This window comes from Chlamydotis macqueenii, chromosome 2, assembly GCF_036417535.1.
Source record: "Chlamydotis macqueenii isolate bChlMac1 chromosome 2, bChlMac1.mat, whole genome shotgun sequence".
NCBI classification, from domain to species: Eukaryota; Metazoa; Chordata; class Aves; order Otidiformes; family Otididae; genus Chlamydotis; species Chlamydotis macqueenii.
The window spans coordinates 101,319,386-101,337,199 of NC_141557.1; the positions used below are offsets into that span (position 1 = coordinate 101,319,386).

The 17,814-nt window shown below is 40.4% G+C and overlaps 1 protein-coding gene across 4 annotated transcripts in view; it reads right to left on the reverse strand.

Annotated features, from left to right (window-relative positions):
* ZNF407 (zinc finger protein 407) overlaps nucleotides 1–17,814 on the reverse strand; it is a 345,968-nt gene that overhangs the window by 100,826 nt on the left and 227,328 nt on the right. The window lies entirely within an intron of this gene.

The window sequence follows — 17,814 nt, forward strand, 5'->3', positions numbered from 1 at the left end:
GATTTATATCTTAAACATAGCTTTTGTGGAAGTAGTGGAGTTTTCATGCATAAAAGTCAGAATACGGATACAATTAGTTTTATGCATTTCAAAGAAATGTTTCTAATGATATTTCTGAAAAAAAAGTGACTAGAAAAAGATCTCCCATTTCTTTTATCCACCAAGAGATCCATGATATGACATGATACGATAATTTTTTAAAATTATTTTGCATTAGAATTTCCTACTTATTCAAAGTCTGTGATGAATCCTATATAAAATATAATGCTTCTTCATTTATTTTAATCAGAATTAACCATTATATGTATGCTTGTATCAAAATCACAGCCTTTATACTTTCTTAGTACTGTATGCTATTAATATTGTCAAACTAAGAACAGTTAATTCAGTTTAAAAAAAGGACCCCCAAAATAAACTGGAAGTAGCAGCTTGAAGTTCTGTTGGAGTACTTGTCTCTCCCTTGGAGATGGTCATAGTAAAGCTGATATCTGCCTTACGGTGCTGCCAAAGCTCACCCTCTGTCATGTCCATCTGCTGTACACCAGTATAATGATCAGACTCCTGAGAATGTCAGAAAAGACACTTATGTTCACTGAAAAATATGGGTAATATCGGTCCTCAGCATCTTTCAGGATTCAGCCCTAAAAAAATTACAATGCTTATAAATGTTGTTAAAATGAAACAAGTATTTTATTAAAAAAAAAAAAAAAAGATCGTGTACACTGCAATGAAAGCAGGAGACAATCTCGTAACCTTCTATCATGGGTTATTCTTTAAAGGGCAGTGGATTAAAGCAGAGCATACAAATCTGAAATAAAATATCTGTGTCCTTTTAGCTCAGCTCTCATACTATGTTAAGGAAAGATATAAAACTTTTTACTTTGAAATATTTCTGTGAAATATATAAAGGATCTTGGAAACCAATGTAAGAGCTGTGAAGAAAACCCAGTCTGTTCAAGTCATAAAAGGCCAGTTCTATCTCCTTTGATTTCTGAATTTGCTCCAACCACTTTAAACACAGCAATCTCAGAGTCTCATTTATTCAGTCATCAGTAAAAATCTGTGACTAAACATGCCAACATACTGATATATTCGTAATGGGAACTAAAAGTTAAAAAAAAAAATTTTTTTTCCATGTGATGAGGCCAGAAGGGCTTAATCAGAAATATGAGATCAGAAGGCATTACAAATGGCCTCTCTTCCTAGGTTGCAATGCAGTAATCACAATCATAATGTAAACCATGAAGGTAACAACTGGCAAGTCCAAGCATTTTTGAAGTCAAGTAATACCTTTAAATACAATAAGACAAAAAATGTACTGCAGATAATTTTTTTTTAATTATTCGGTGTGCTTTGACTGTCTGTTTTATTAGGAGTCTTCACCTGAGTACTGTACAAGTATGTTATTATATGTCTGACACCAAAAAAAACCCTCTAAAACTGCATGTATCTGTACTTATATCACAGAATCATAAAATCATTAGTGTTGAAAGGGACCTTTAAAGGTCATCTAGTCCAATCCCCCTGCAAGGGGCAGGGGCTTCTCCAACCAGATCAGGTTGCTCAGAACCCCATCCAACCTGGCCTTGAATGTTTCCAGGGATGGGACATCCACCACCTCTCTGGGCAACCTGTTCCAGTGTTCCACCACCCTCATTGGTAAAAAATTTATTCCTTATAACAAGTCTGAATCTACCTCCCTCTATTTTAAAGCCATTACCCCTCATCCTATCACAACAGGCCCTGCTAAAGAATGTCTCCCCATCCTTCTTGTAGGCCCCCTTGAAGCACTGGAAGACTGCTATCAGGTCTCCCTGAAGCCTCCTCTTCTCCAGGCTGAACAGCCCCAACTCTCTCAGCCTGTCCTCATAGGAGAGGTGCTCCAGCCCTTTTATCATCTTCGTGGCCCTCCTCTGGACCTTCTCCAACTGGTCCATGTCCTTCTTGTGTTGGGGGCTCCAGAACTGGACACAGTACTCCAGGTGTGGTCTCACCAGGGCAGAGTAGAGGGGGAGAATCACCTCCCTCAACCTGCTGGCCACACTCCTCTTGATGCAGCCCAGGATGCGGTTGGCCTTCTGGGCTGCAAGGGTGCATTGCCAGCTCATGTTGAACTTCTTGTCCACCAGCACTCCCAAGTCCTTCTCCTCAGGGCTGCTTTCAATCCATTCTCCGCCCAGCCTGTATTTGTGCCTGGGATTGCCACGACCCAGGTGCAGGACCTTACACTTGGCCTGGTTGAACTTCATGAGGTTGGCACGAATCCACCTCTCCAGCCTGTCCAGGTCCCTCTGGATGGCATCCCTCCCTTCCTGCGTGTTGACAGCACCACACAGCTTGGTGTCATCGGCAAACATCCCACTGTCCATGTCACCGACAAAGATGTTGAACAAGGCCAGTCTCAATACCAACTCCTGAGGAACACCACTCGTCACCCGTCTCCACTTGGACATTGAGCCGTTGACCACAACTGTTTGAGTGCCACCATCCAGCCAATTCCTTATCCACTAAGTGGTCCATCTGTCAAATCCATCTCTCTCCAGTTTAGAGAGAAGTGCGGGACATGCGGGACAGTGTCAAATGCCTTGTACAAGTCCAGGTAGATGACATCAGTTGGTCATCCCTTGTCCACCGATGCCGTCACCCCGACATCGAAGGCCACCAAATTGGTCAGACACAATTTGCCCTTAGTGAAGCCATGTTGGCTGTCACCAATCACCTCCTTCTTTTCCATGTGCCTTAGCATGGTTTCCAGGAAGATCTGTTCCATGACCTTGCCAGGCACAGAGGTGAGACTGACCGGCCTGTAGCTCCCTAGGTCCTCCTTGTTCCCCTTTTTTAAAATGGGGGTTATATTTCCCCTTTTGCAGTCATCGGGAACCTCACCAGACTGCCACAACTTCTCAAGTATGATGGACAGTCACTTCACAACTTCATCCGCCAGTTCCTTCAGGACCTGTGGATGCATCTCATCAGGTCCCATGGACTTGTGCACCTTCAGGTTCCTTAGATATTCCTGAACCTGCTCTTCTGCTACAGTGGGCGGTTCTTCTTTCTCCTAGTCCCTGCTTTCGCCTTCTCATATCACTTAATCTCATATGACTAAATACAGAGGTCTTTGGTTTTAGACAGCACTGTATTCTAATTAAAGCCATGCCACGATAAACATCTAACTAAAATATTATAGTGTTGCAATAGTGATGATATTTAAGCACTTGATAGGCTTTGAGTTATAAAATCAACTTCCAGGAGTTCATAAATTTTGAGATAAAGATTGCCTTTGTTCTGAAATTTGGCAACATAGAGTCAAGCTCAAAAGGAATTGAGTAAAGTCTTTCTGTTTTTTGAGTTGCACTCTGAATTACAGCCACAAACAAATGCATCTTTTAAGAGGCTAGTCTGTGTTCCAGTAGGGCTAAACCAGAAGTTTGTAAGTTAACTTAGTGTTATCACTCCTTAATGTAAGTATGCTTTAGTCCTTGTGATCCATTTTCCATTTTGAAAATCAAATGTATATATTTCTGGCAATTTTTCCATGGTCTGCAATAACAAGAAGGGCACTCATTAGAGAGAATTAATTAGTCTACAGCTATAGTCTATGGGTTTGTATTCAATGCTGATGCTGAGAAGCACAATAGAAATTTTGGTTTTATTTCAATCTTGCAGTCAGTCTTATCAGACATGAAGAAAGGTTTGAGACTCAGTGCACACGCCACAACAATTCCATTAAAGGGAAGTGGGAGGCCTGTATAGAGTATTCACTGTCCTGCCAGTGCTATACATGGCAAAAGAGGAGATGGGACCTGTTTCTAAGGCACGCTGCAGAGCAATAGGAAGTGTGAGGAGCTGAAAAGCTCAGCCCATAATTTCCATGCGACAAGCCTGTATGACTTCCTCCATCAAACGCTGATATATTGGGAAGGGCGTAGGCCTACTTTCCACTGCACATGTCTGGGTGAGCTCCCACGCTTCTGTAAAGGACAATGCTGTAAGTACGGAAGAAGGATGGCAAGTTTCTCCTGAGAAATGTAGCTATTGCTTAAGTTGAAAGGAAAATCTCTTTTAGCTGAAGAGGAAAAAAGGCTTTTATCTCTATTGTTCATCGCACAGCAATGCATTCACATTGCTGTTCTAACTGCACATTTCATGTTGCCATTAGAAGTCCATTCCTGCCAAGCAGTTACCTGTCTTTCTTTTCCTGCTCTCAATAAATAAAAGGTTGCTGCATATTCAAACATTATAAACTGGAAATGACTTGTCAGTTGTAAAATTGTACTTTAGTCACAGAATCACAGAATGGTTGAGGTTGGAAGAGACCTCTGGACTTTGTCTGGTCCAATCACCCTGCTCAAGCAGGGCTACCTAGAGCCAGCTGCCCAGGGCAACGTCCAGATGGGTTTTGAATATCTCCAAGGAGAGAGACTCCACAACCTCCCAAGGCAACCTGTGCCAGTGCTCAGTCACCCTTACAGTGGAAAAGTGTTTCCTGATATTCAGAGAGAACCTCCTGTGTTTCAGTTTGTGCCATTGCCTCTTGTCCTGTCACTGAGCACCACTGAAAAGAGCCTGCCTCCATCTTCTTTAAACCCTTCAGGTATCCATACACATTGATGAAATCCCCTCTGAGCTTTCTTTTCTTTAGGCTGAACAGTCCCAGCCCTCTCAGCCTTTCCCTATTTGAGAGATGTTTCAGTGTCTTCATTATCTTAGTGCCTCTTTGCTGGACTCTCCTAAGTATGCCCATGTTTCTCTTGTACTAAGAGAACTGGACGCAGCGCTCTAGGTGTGGCCTCACTAGTGCTTAGTAGAGGGAGAGGATTATCTCCCTCGACTTGCTGGTAGCAATCCTCCTAATGCAGCCCAGGGTACAGTTAGCCTTCTTTGCTGTACGGGGGTGTTGGTTGCCCATGCTCAACTTAGCATCCATCAGGAACCCAGGTCCTTTTCTGCAAAGCTGCTTTCCAGCCGGTCAGCCCCCAGCATATACACGAGGTTGTTCCTTCCCACGTACAGGACTTGTTACTTTCCCTTGTTGAACTATATAAGGTTCCTGTCAGACAATTTCTCCAGCCTGTTGAGGTCTCTCTGGATGGCAGCATGACCCTGTAATGTAATAGCCACCTCTTCTAGTTTTGTGTCATCTGCAAACTTGCTGAGGGTAGACTCTGCCCCATCATCCAGATCATTAATGAAAATGTTGAAAAGCACCGGACTCAGTATTGACCCCTGGGGTACACTGCTAGTTGCTAGCCTCCAGCAGAAATCACGCCATTGACCACCACCCTCTGGGCCCACCCAGCTGTTCAACATGAATAATTTATCCAAAAAAGATTTAAGTTACTTTTGATGTTATTGTCACTTAAGTAAACAAATCTTATAATACTGATATAACTACCTAGATAGGAACAGCATACCACAGCAAAAAAAAAAAAGCTGGGTAGGTATCATAACAGTGAATAATAGCCTCCAATGGACCTCTCCAGTGGCACCCTACCACAATGAGGCTCAAATCTTCGTCACAATGGGGCCTAAAGCAAACTTTACTCATCCAAGGATGAGAACAAAACAGTTTATTCAGGTTTTACGTAGTGACTATTCTTGCACAGACATCATCCACAGAGTGACAAGGAAGCCCAATGCCACACGCCACAACCCTCCACACCCTCATCTGCTTCTTAGCAGCATTGATCTGCTTTGCTGGGAGAGAGGAATAAAGTGGAAGGTCGGGAGTAGCATAAAATGCCCAGACATCTTTTCAGTGTGAGAAGTTGTGGGCTTTGTTTTCCCTCTCCTATTGCCTCTCTGCTATTCTTATATATATCAGTTCTGTTACAAAAAAAAAAATAGAGCATTGTGCTATGAGCAAGACACAGAGTGCCTGGTCTTCAGGACAGTGGGAAAATACACGCTCCTAGTGCACAGAGCAAAAGTTCTCATAGCTGCCTGCCTTCCTCCCTAAGCCAGAAAATACTGTTGTTTCTCTAGCCCCTAAAAGCAGTATAACTCTGCCCCTATGCAGACATTTTCTCCATTGCATTGGCAAGCTACGGTCTGCCACTGACCAGACTCCTCAGCACAACTAGGTTTACCCCGCTGAAAAAAGCGGCAGCGTTCGAGGTTCTGGGATGGCAGAGCACAGATGTGCACTTTGCAGGAGGCAGAGGTGGGAGTTCAGAGTCAGCAGCAGGGAAACATGGGAGGAACGATGAGCCTTGGAGCAAGTTTGTGCCAGAACGGTCAGCCTGAGGGTCCCCACAGTAAGTGCTGGCTGTGCTCATTATTCCCCAATCATCTCTTCCTTCTCTCCCATCTTGCAGAGCTCAGCCAGTTCCACCAGTGAGCAGTAAAAGCTGCAAGAAGGCAGGGCTTTGGGCACCCCTTTCCTATGCCTGGCCTCACGGCTGGAGGCAGGGGGTCACGCTCTGCTCCCTTCCCAGCCAGCAGCACCGGTTTAAGCAGCCCACGGAAACAGCTGAATTCAGTGGCTAACTGCAGAGCTGTGGCTGCTTGATACCAGAGCTATTTGTTGTCCTCATTTTTATGTGGCATTTTGGATAAAAATCATGAAGTAAGAGTAATTCACAAAACATCTGTTAATTCTAAATTTTCCCGTGCAGAACAGGGATGCTTCTGTATCTTCTAAGGGTTTTGTACATGAGAATACATTAGCATTGTATTCAAGAGCTAAATGAAAGATAGCAGGAAGCAACCTATTTTTATTAAGATGTTTTACTAATAGGGAACCGAAATTAGAACGCTCTTCCATTATGCAGTGTCTGACATTTTCAGAAAGATGCTTACTGCAAGACATGGAAATGGAAGGTTTCGGAGGTGCAAATGAGCCAAAATGTTAATTATCTAGCTCACTAAGTTTTAAAATTTTAGCACCTTGTAAGGCTCTTATTTGCACAAAATAAACCTTTTTCAAAAGGTTTTCTCCAGGACATGAAGTACAAACATCCTCTTTCTGCAGATAAATGCATGTAACCTAAAGGACCTATGACAGCTCCATGGATGTCACTATTTACAATATAAAAACAAATGCAATGATACAACTGACCAAGTGAAAAGATTTCCATTTTTTTCCCTGTTTGTCACTATGAATCGAGTTCACTTTCCTATGGAGAGCACTCTGAAGGTCTTCTGCACTGTTTACAGCCCACTATGCAACCTGCAAGAAGTACACAGAAACTGCAGTATTTTGACTGAAAAATAGCCAAGTCCTCAGATATTTTATTCCAGAAATACAAGTAGCTACGATGAAAGCAAACTTTTCCGGAAAGCAATGTGTATTATAGTAGACTCTTAACCTCAGTTATTCACCAAAAATTTGCAGGTGTTTCTTTCACAGAAAATGCCACCTAACTGTATTTAAATCAAAACTGCAATAATATCATTAAACTTGAAAAGGAGAGAGATGGATTTTTAGAAATAAGTCATCCTGAACACATAGCTTGACCTCATGGATAACACAGTTCATTAAAAGTTTGCTCAGTGATTCTTTCCTCAGACTCTAACTCTTTTTGGTACTAAACTATGCTTTCTATTGGATTTCAGTGTGTCTCTGAAAATCATGTTTTAGTACCAAAAAGACTACATTTCCAACACATCTTGCTCAGATGAAGGATCCTCTGCTATCTGGACCTCTAGGGAATGAGATACAGAGACCCAGTTCCTTTCATCTCACTTTGTGAAATCATCAGATTTTTCCTAAACTCTGTTTAATTGTAAACATTGCTTTAAACTTTGAGGACTAGAGTGCATTTCACGTCAGTGCTGTGTACAAGGATGCCATGACTTCCTCTGTGCTCAGCGTTCTCCAGTTCCAGCCAGGAGCTGTAGGAGCTTCTAGATATTACTCAAAGCACCAAGAACTCCTGTTCACTCATTTATATGCAAAAAATCTTTCAGGTTTTTTTTCAGCATTACTGCTTCTCAAAATACAACCCTTCAAGCCTGCCTTTATTTCGTACTTGCATTAAACTGTACGAAAACTAGCATTCAGTAGAGTGACAGTAAACAACCTAATGGGCAATATTTTCTCGACGAGAAAGAAACAAATACCTCAATCTGTGGTAATTACATTATACGAACAGGCTTATTCAATCAAAACTTTCACAATGACAGTCACTCTGCCTAACTTCTACTAAGCAAAAACCCAAACAAAGTAAAATTCTTCCCAGCATACTCAAGATTTATCTACATTTCCATTTTTTAAATAAAATAAGCCAATTACCAGACAGCTCAAACTAGCTGCGACATTATATGCAATCTGCATACACCACTAGCACTCAGACCACAAGTTTAAAACTTAAAGTACTGGCTTACCAACTCAGTGCTACAGGTCAATACAGTATCGCACAAGAAAGAACAAAAAATAGAAAAATATCGTGGCCAAAAATGCAAATGCATTGAAACTAACATTAAACTGCAATTATTATGATACATTAGCACATATATGTAACATATATGTGTGATATATATACAAGAAATGTGGGACATTTTCTCATTGTTCCTATTACTAGCATGCACCTGGGCTACTTTTTCCTTGCTCTTTTCCTTTAAAAGCAAAAATTCTACTTTTTAATTTAGGTTTTAAATGACTAGGGGAACAATCACTCTAATCCAAGCGCTGGCACTTTGCAACCGACTTCAGTTATCAAGTGACGTAGGATATTATTGTCAGAATTAGCAGCAGATAGCTCCATGGGAACTCAGGTGGTCAACCACGATGCACCCAGTACCAGCTCAGTTCTGCCTGTGCCACTGCTGGCAAATCTCTGGCGGGCAGCAGCAGTGAACTGCTGGGGGACAGCAACGTCTTTACCACTGTAGCTGCTTCTGCAGCGAACATTTGCCCACAGCTGATGCTTTTCAACCGTATCGGGCTAAGATGACTGAAACACACAACCACCGTGCCATAAAAAGGCATGCCCAACAATCTGGTGGCCACATGTATTGACATGTTTGACATGTACCACCATGTATCGCATGCATTGCCACTCAGAAAATATGAAGTAGACCATAAAAGAGAGCACACTACATTTACATGTTTTAATGAGATTTTACGATACAGTCAGTTTCACAAAGAAAATAATAAAAGCGTATTCGGGATTTATTCTGACAGTATTCTAGTAACACCCAGGGATAATAATCGTAATGTTTTCTGCTTTTCTACATTTATAGCTTTGCATTTTTTTCTGTAATGATCTATTTGTTATGACATACAGTATGTGTGACAGATGTCCAATGCTGGCTGCTAAAAAGTAGCAGAGCCCTGTAGGGAAGCAGCAAAAACTTGTGCGTCAGCACTGGAAATGATGGAAGACTGATAATTACTGCTTGTGTCCCAGCTCCATTCAGCAGACTCGCATGTCCAAATTGTAATCTGGCCCCAGATCCACCATTACATTTACAACGTATTGGAATAAAAATTCCCACTTTCAAATAATTGATCATTAAAAATGTGTGATACAAGGAGTTGATTATGATAGCCAAAATGCACAGTTTTAAAGGCAAATTCAGGGTAATTGGAGATTCTGAAGGGAAATAAGAAGTGATGTACATTTGTTTACCTCTGAGGAATCTGTAAAGCCGGTTACAACTCTCCACAGTGAACAACAAAGTATAAAACCAGTGCTGGCATCTAGTTCTACTAATGAATTTTCAGTCAGAATATTTTTCTCAAGAAATTTTAAAATGTTTAGTTCACAACACACTTCACAACACAAAGAAAATCTGATTTTTGCAGTTAAAAAAATAAAGATCCCTGATTCCAAGGAAATAATTGCTTCCTGCCTTAAATGCTTCCATTAATTCTGCTTTCTACAGGAAGAGAAAGAAATGAAGAGGAATCTTTTAGACAGAAACCTGCAAATTATGTTCAAACTGCTAGACTTGGGAGGAGCAAGTGGAAAGGGTGCAAAAGGGCAGGGAGATGTGCCTCAGCCCTTGACCTGTGCTGTGGTACCCACGGCTCCTGGAGGCACAGTGCAGGGCTGGGCTGCTCTTTGGAGGGAGCCGCAGGGTCTCCTTCTACTGACCAGAGGGGAGAAAAAAAAAAAAAAAAAAAAGGCAAAACCAAACAAAAAGTATTTTTTTTTGCACAGGATTCATCTGCTACTGAAAACTTGCTGTAACATTTGCTAGGACTCCTGGCTTTCACCTTGCTGCAGGCGGAGTGGGCTCTGTAGGACCTGGCTCGAGGGCCCTCTGGGTCCGGTTGTTTGTGGCACATGAGGGATGCAGGTCTGCTGTGCGCAGTGCACTGCTGCACCGTGTCAGCCAAGGTTTAAGTGGCAGAAATAGCAGGTGGAGTTCATCTATTTCACAGTAACTGAGAACAATCACTCCATTGTTCATGGGCTTCCTCCCTCCCCCTTTTCTTTCTTGTTGGAGCAGATGTCATAAAAGAGAAGTTGGTCTGAGAAACAGCATCTCTGCAGTGGCATAAGGATGGAGACCGGGCTTCAAGTATCACAGGCCCTGATTTAGCAAGGTACTTAGGCACTTGTGCAGCTTAAGTACAAGTAGCCCCACTGACTTCAAAAGAATGACTCACAAGCTTAAATTTATGTACATGATCAAATACCTTGCTGAAATGAGGCCATGGAAAGCATCCATTTTTTTAAAAAGCTAGGATGAATTTAATTGAAGACACACTTTTCCTTTCAACATCAATTTTTTTCCCCTATTGTACTGCTTTTAATGACCACATAAAGTAAACGAACAACTCTGTAGAGTCAGTTTGTACATCCTCAGGAACTCATAAAGTATTTTCACAAATAAAAAAGCGCAGATGAAGCCTAAGAAAGGGTGTGGCAGTCTATAGGCTGCACAAGATGATTCCTAATGTTGCTGGAGTCAGGAACGATAGCAACAGACCCTAAAGGCTGCCTGTCAATCTCAGATGCAGATGGTACTTCTTCCAACTGGCCTTTGTGTCAGTTCCTTCAGTCATTTTAGTGACAACATGGCTCCCTAGAGGGCAGATCCCGTTGCTCTGTAGCCTGGATTCATACCCAGGGCATTGTGGTCTGTATGATCTCTGCTCAAAGTACGGTTTTTTTAATGCTAACACATTGCCTCTTCTTGCCCTATCCCAGCCCCAACCCGCCATGCAAAAAGAGATAGTAATTTTCCTCCTCATTTCAAATGTTTCAATTTATAAATGGAATAAGCATTAATTGTCTGAAAGAGTCACTTTTGTTATGCATGCCAAAAGTATAAATAAAATCCCTGCTAACAAAATTTCCAGGTGACACTGTAATTGGTAGGATGATTAATAACGATGACAACGCAATCATACAGAGCAAGCAGAACTGTTTCACGAGCCAGGCTTGTTCAATCCAAACGTGTACACATACAGCTACACGTCAGGTCTCACACCTTTGCACAACACATGCAAGTAACTTACAGAATGTGCTAACATTGGGAAAAGCTGTGACGCTGAAAATGATTTAGGGATTAGTGGACCAGCAGTTTAATGTGAGCTTCCAGTGCAACGCTAAGCAGAAAGGTCCCGTGTCATCTTTCGATGTACAAGCAAGGAAGGAGCAAGCAAATGTAAGGCTGTAATGGTCTTGTTACGACACCAGAGAAACTACTTCTAGAATATCTACTTCCTGTATTACTGCCTACATTTTAAAAAGAAAACAAACAGCCAAAAAAAAAAAATAGGATAAATAGAAATACAAGTTACAGGGAAAAAATGCCAAACATTTAAATTAAAAAAACCTGTATTTTGCTTATTACATTTGAGCTTGGGGCACGAGTAACTTAATAGGGAATAAATGTGTGATTAGGGGATACCTTAACTTAGAAAAAGCCTGTAACAAAACCAAAAAACAATGACTACAAGTTACAGTCAAATTCAAATGAGAAATAAAGCACAATTTCTTCAGCACTTACAGCAATTAACATTTCACACAAGAGGACTGGTTTCTCCAACTTTTGATGTTTTCAGATCTAACCTGAATGTCTTTCTAGACAATAAAATTTAGTCAAACACAAGAGGCTCAGTACAGAGAAAACTGGAAAAAAAACTATGAAGTTTGTTTTATGTAGAAGGTCAGACTAGTTGAGCTTAAGGCTTTTTCTGGGCTCAAAGTCTACAAGAAGTACAGCTTAAGTCTGAAAAATGTCATTGCGAGGTCAGACATTTATTGTGCTTCCATGATGTCATGGAAATTTGTTCAGTCTGCAAATTAAAATATATTCTTCCTGGCTGTCAATACTGCAAAACCATCTCAGGTTCTGAAAGTCAAATTTGGTTCTTTAGTTGGACGTATGATTGATTATCCGATCTAAAATCTGCCTTGAAAGTATACATCGGAGAAACATCATTCTCTTCAGATTATGTCCTCATAATGCCATTGTCTGCACAAATATAAGTAAATGCAGTATTTGGCTCTGTACTTTGAGCTTACTTCACAGTCATCACTCACCCCAGGAAAACTGTTTTTAAGAGTAGGGAGCAAGCAAAACTTAATTTTTGTTCCTGCAAGAGTACATTTGCCTGCAAGGACATCCTGCTGCTCAGTAAGAAATTGCAGTTTCATCCATCTAAGTTTTCGTAGTAGACCAACACACCAAGTTCAATGTGCTGTGTACTTCACCAAGAGATACTAAAGTGAAATACTGTTGAATGAAAGCATTGAACTATGTATATGACTTCCATAGCGTACCTAGCACCTATATGCAGAGTAAAAAGCATAAGATAGTTTCTAGCACTTCTACTTCAGACTACTCAAAGTCCCAGATAAGCTGTCTTGTAAAAGTATTAGCTTAAAATTGGACCACCCAGAACAAACACATTATTATTGTTCTTTCAACAATACACATTTATATCTAAACATTAGACACAGTATTTTAACTAGATGAGAAATCAGGGCAACACTGTAAATCTATTGACTGAGAAGAATAGGAACTGTGCGAATGGTATTGCTTCAAAAAGCTGATCTAGTACCCAAGAAGAAAAAAAAAAAAAAACCAAAACCACCAGGGAAAATCCTTCTGAATGTCAATGAAATTCTGTCATATTGAGGAATTTTATAGACCAATGCCCAATAAATTATCCTGTGATCATGTATGCAAAGGTTCTGTCTTAAAAAAAACCCCTCACATAGAAATAAACCCCATCATATTACACAAAAATAAACTTATTTCATTTAGTATAGACAGTGTTATGGACTTGCCTGTTTCCCCCGCAGAGGGTTAACATGGAGAGAGGCAAAAATGGTAAAATATGAAACTTGTTCTTTGGCTTCATCTTTCACATTCCTGTATCATACTACAGCAGAAACTAATGAACTTGCTCATCTTTGAAAGCCCTTTTGCGTGCTTCTTCCTTCACCCTTAACTCTGATCCTAGTGGATCTCCCCTTATGTGTGTGCCAATTTTACTGGTATAATGTGTGCACTTTTATTAGTTGTGTTCTGATGATTTCTACTGAGAGACACTTAAAGCTTATACAAGTCAAAAACTATTTTATCACCTCTGAAGAAAACTAATAGGGCAGAGTCACTGAATGATAAGAGAGAGAGACCACTGAATTTATTTAATAATCCATGTCCATTTCACAAAAATGGCCTGTGTAATCCTTTTAAAAATAATAACCTGTTCATTTCAGGCCTTGCACAATGCTTCTCTTTGTCCCTTGTAAGTCTCTCAAATGTCTTATTTTAAAGGAATATATAGTACTCCCGGAAGACATTTTCCCATTTCTATTCTCTTCAACTCCTGTGAGCCCTTGTTCTGTGTGATAAGGCAATCTCCTTCGGGATCTGAGCTGTGTAGTTTCGCACCACGAGTGACAAGGACTCGACGTGAATAACTGCTGTGCGCAGGTTGTAATTATGTCAGCTGGAGTGTTGAACAAGGGGACTGATTAATGTGAGCCCCAGCCCAGGCACAGTCCCTATCAAAACCTTCGTGCAGGCCAGCAGTGGGGATGGGTTAAAGCAGAAAGACAAAACATGCTGTATCGTCCATGATAGATGAATTGCTCCAACAGTCTTCAGGCAGATGTTCCAGGACAGTATAATATACAATTACTCTGCCTTATCACCTTCCCAGGGACAATAAAGCTTCCTCCTTCTATAGCTCATGTGAGTGAAGGCAAAATTAGTTTTACTTTTACAACACTGACTCACTTATCATGTTGCCTTGATTGTGCTTTTACAGCTAAAGAAAACATATATTCCACTCTTAAACTAAAAAAAGCCCACCAAAAAAACCCCTGCACTCCTCACCTTTTATATAAAATCAAATGATTCCTTTGAATCTGTTTTGCATCATAGTATTACAGTCCCTAAAGGTGTATTATTCTAGGGAACACAACCAACTTCAGAACAACTGCACCTATTCATAGGCTTAATGTTATATGTCTGTATACAAAGGTACATTACTGAATCAAGTCAGAATGCAGAGATACTAAAAAATACATAGGTTTTGTACAAAAGATGCCTATGTGAATAACATGCCTTTAGTGACTATTTTAACTAAGCACTCATTCTAAAAATACCACAGTACTCTTGTAAAACAATTATTTGAGAAGTCATTAATCCATGTACCTCTTTAAAGGCCACAAGAGTTTACTGCATAACTATTATAAATAATCCAAGTATTTTCCAAAAATTAAATGTAAAATAAATAAATAATAGAAATTTAGAAAGAAAACTACATACATGTATTTGTTTCCTTTTTGTTATCAGATGTATACAGATTTCTTTTGCTGCTGGGATGGAAGTAGTATGCATCTTCCAGGGTTATTTTCAAGAGTTTACAGAACAGCAGAAGAATATAGCTCATAATATCCTGATATCCTTTTTTTTTTTTTTCCTAAATACTGGATGGTTATAGATCAAGAAGCTGTGCTTTAAAGAAGAGTCTAAATAGCTCCACTTGCATTCCAAGATGCATTGTTTTCAGTACTACCCTTTCTTCAGCTATATAACAATTACATGATCTCAAAAAACAAAACAAAACAAAAGCACCCAAAAATGCATTTAGAGAGGCACATATTTGAAGGTCAGGTTTAAAAACAAAACCAGACTAAACCAGCAAAAGCTGATCCTGGTGATACTTAAGACTGCACATGTATTTGAAAAATTCTACTTATACGCACTTAGTTCTCATGAAAGGTATTGGATTACTAGTCCTAGAAATGAGAGACGGTATTTTCTAAGGAGACTATTGGAATTAGGCACTGACATCACACTTCAACTAAGTGCAGGCTCCCAGCTGTTCAAGCTTCTTTGAGGTTTTAGCCATTAAACGGTATCACAGCCTTGGCAACAGTATGGTTTCACCATAAGGGTACAGGCTTTCCTATATTCCTACGGTGAAATGCAATCCTATGTTTGTGATGCTAAAACTGGCTCCAAGAAAGCTGGTATGTTCCCACTGCAAAGCATAATGACTTTAGAGGCTAGCATGACAGAATGATGTTATGCCACTCACTGCATGGAGGAACAACAGAAAAATCAGTCTTGGCCTCAGAAAAATTACAATCTAAGCACTGAAAAGGATATGACAATAGGGAAAAAAGCAAAAAGAGTAGCGATAGGTTTGGGAGACAGTAAGAGTAGAAATAAGCTTCTGTCTTGTTTAGGTGAGCTGTTGGGCATGGCAGTACTAGAAGACAACCTTGTCTGTTCTCCGTAACCATTCAAATTCCCAATAAAATTAACGGAGATAAGACAGAACTAATGTAGGTCTCAAGATCTGCTTAAATTAGATGTCTGCTTTTTCACAGAAAGTGTAGGTAGCCAATACATAACATGAGGAGCTCCCATCTGCTCAGGAAAAGGAAACACTGGCGTGCCTAACTTTCTAGAAATTAAGGCGCTACTCTAGGAAGTAGAACTCCTCAGTTTTGGAGAAACTTCTGAGCGTGCCTCAGTGATTTCACTTAGTTCTGCAAGAACTTGCAAAGTCAGTAGAGAGGGAAGTGAAAAATAGAAACTCCTGAAGGAGTAGCAGCTTTTGGACTTAAATGTTTTTGGGCGTGGTTTAGGAGATCAGGATCCTCTCTGCAAAGTTGAGTGGAAACCAGAAATACTTGGGTACTTGATCCTGCAATCTACTTGCCTAGTTTAACTTTTTTTACTGTTCAGGACACAAAGTCTCGTAAAAGGTGTTGCCAACTCCCTGCCTTTCATTCCTCTTGACAAGCAAGTACTTCATGACAGTACTTCCCAGTGAATCGTGGCTTCACTGAGGACACAGAAGTGATGTGATTAACATCAGTGGGGCCAGGACTAACCACTGTCTTTATCTTTATTTTACAGCATCAACCCCATGACACTAGCAGACACTATCCAGTCAGTGAGAGCTGACTTGCAATTGAGCTATAGAGTAGACATGCTTAGATGGAGACAGGCTTAGCTATCATGCTTTCTTTTACAGTACTCCTGCTGTGCTACTGGTGAACAGAAACTAAAAATGCTCAGGAAAAGAAAAATAAAGATTCTCCTGATATTATGTTGCACTGTTCTGAGGGAAAAGAGATCCAAATATAAAGAAGGAAGCCAGATGTGGGAGGACAAGAACTCAGCTAGAACAAATGTCATATTTGCCTTTCAGAACACACTTCTGCAACCTAGAGCAGTAATAGAGCTAGCATCACTCAGTAATGTATACTCATCTCTCACCTCTTGCACCACCACCAGGCAACACACAGCAGTTCCCGAAAGCTGCACTCACCAGCCTTGACTGGGCTGATTGCCTGACTTGATGTTGCTGCATTTATTTAAACAGAACAGACAGCAGCCACCTGCTTTGCCCTTGCAAGGGCCCAGATTTAGGTCTTCCCTCTCTGGTCTGACACAGACTTGAAAAAACCTGGTACAAATTCCTTTATCTCTGAAACCTTTCTTCTGCTTGAAAGTATTTTTATTGCTCCTCAAAATGACCACATTTCAGCATACAAAAATCAATCAGCTAAATACCGTATAAGATGACTGTGCTATAATTTATTAGCGCTGATCAAAATCTTAAAGGCTGAGTAATTAAAATTAAGATTAAAATGTGATGAAAGTCACATTTAGTCACCTAAATTAAGAGGCTGAATTCCAAACAGGTACAGAGCCACTAAACTTCATGTGAGATGAGAATTCGTGGATGCTCTGTAGCACTAAAAAACATGTAGAAAGAACCTAGTATTTTTTCAAACTTTGCTTCTTTTCGTTGTGTAAATACATCTATCTAGTCCTATGTGTTATGTCGCAGTTCATCAGTAAATGACCTAAAGGAAACAGAAGAAATGCCAAAGAAAGTACTTGTGGAATAATCTCTCCATATAACGGGAAGCTTCTTCCTATTCATTCACTGAGTAGGAAATGTCAGTGCTTTCAACCTCAGTGGTACAAATCTCTCCCATATAATCTCTTTTCAAAAGAAAAATATAGATAGCTGAATGTGTTCTCTTTATCCTTAGAAATAGCTTTCAAGTTTTAACTTTTAAACTGACCTGTCCTGACAACCTGCAACAAACAGTTAACATGGGACCCAACACCACTGATACACGAGTACTGTACCAACTGAAGCATGGTTTCCTATGGATTCTTGCCCTATTCACTAAATCTCCCAATGCAGTAACAGCAGCTCCCCAACACGTCCTTCAAGATACTACCATCAGGCAAGAAAAAACAGCTGTGCCGAGTGGCAAGCCTGGAACACTGGCTGGTTCTAAGACAGAAGAATGCATGAGAGCTGAATTTTGCATGCCTGTTCCTCACTCATTTTTTTTTTTTTTTCTCTCCTCATCCACCTCTTTCAGAAATCATGTAGAAACTTAAATTATCTCAGCA